Source organism: Aplysia californica, unplaced genomic scaffold (assembly GCF_000002075.1).
Source record: "Aplysia californica isolate F4 #8 unplaced genomic scaffold, AplCal3.0 scaffold00291, whole genome shotgun sequence".
Lineage (NCBI taxonomy): Eukaryota > Metazoa > Mollusca > Gastropoda > Aplysiida > Aplysiidae > Aplysia > Aplysia californica.
The window spans coordinates 374,501-376,084 of NW_004797561.1; positions in this window are offsets into that span (position 1 = coordinate 374,501).

The following is a 1,584-nucleotide window of genomic DNA, read 5'->3' on the forward strand; positions in this document are numbered from 1 at the left end:
CCCCCCCCCCTTTGCGTTCTATTTACATTAAATGGTGCTTTGTAAAACGCCTACCTGTCGAAAAAAATTAAACGATTTTCTCCGGAAAAATGAGTGGCCTTCCTAGACAGTTAAGTCTGTATTTACAAACGAACGAACATAGAATAAAAATCAAAGAAATCAATGAATAAATAGCATCTAGATATTAACCGCTGAAACTCCTGATTTATAATTTTTTTCTTTTTTTGGTTTAAAAAAAATATTTTAGGACGGTTTTCTAAAGACTGAAGCCTCGAACAGTTGGCTAGATTTTAGTACTGTTCTAGAAACCTCCTGTCCCTCCAAATTGGGCATGACTCACTCAGACTGATGAGTACCACTCTCGCGACACAAATTTTCTGATACATACGTTTAGCGTTTACTTCTTTTTCGTTGGGTGATTGGCGAGTGCTATGCTATGGTTTACTTCTTTTTTCTGTCAAACATCTGTCGTCTCTATATTATCTCCCCTTCTCCTTTTGTATGTTTACTATTCTTTTGTAAGGCCACTTATCTTTTGCACTTATAACAATATGACTGATTGTGTTGCAACCGACGTTGAACTCTTACTAAAACAAAACATCACTTTTTCGGCACTTACTGTGATTTCGCATATTCGCACCTCTTTCGTGTAGAGGGCCCGACTAATAATTTGGTACAAAGATAGCTAAACTCTAAACAACCTACTTTCGAAATGAAATATTAATCATCTAGTAGGAAAATAAACTCACTCTAAAGGAGTCTTTAAAGACTGAAGGAACAGCCAGCTGACAATCTGTCTGCGCTGTGAAGCAATAAATCAACACAATTTTGCTTTACCCAAAGCGTCAGTGGCGCACATAAATCCAAAACTACGAACTATAAGCACAGCGGGGTGCAGTCGGACAATCACCATTGGGTTTGTAAGAAACACGTGACCCTCTCTTTACTCCCTTTCGCCTTTCTTGGGTTCGATATCCTTGAATGCACTTCCGATGAAGGGAAGAAAAAAAATCTTCAAGTTGTTTGGAGGTGTTTTGGGGGGAAGGTTTCCGTTCTGCTATGCGTCAAGTGAAAGGGAAACTTAAAGGTTAAAGGTGGGAAAATGAATGGGTAATGGGACTTGGTGAAATCCTCACCCACGCCTTTTTTTTTTTGCAACAGTGTAAAAAAAGCTATCATTGCTCTTGTCGAGATCCCTCGTTAGAAAGATAAAACTGCTTCATTTATTAAAATCCTCGATAGCAGTCAATGTTCCAATGGATATAGAGATAATAAATCAACAGCCTTTAGAAATTGTAAATATTACTTAACTCCCCAGATAAGAAATTGTGGTGGCTTCTTTGGCTTTGTGAACGACAAAAAGCAATTAATGATTTGATCAAACAACATTTTTAAGCCCATCTGTAGTTTTTAAAAAACTTCCTAGAGTTTAACGCCTGACCATACACCATTAGAGTATTTCGAAATTGAGCCATGAAGAAATAGTAGGTGTGTTTTCATAAACTTCTACAAGGCTAAAATGATAATTACCAACACGATAGTTATAGATTCCAAAGTCAAAAGTGTATCATACACACACACACA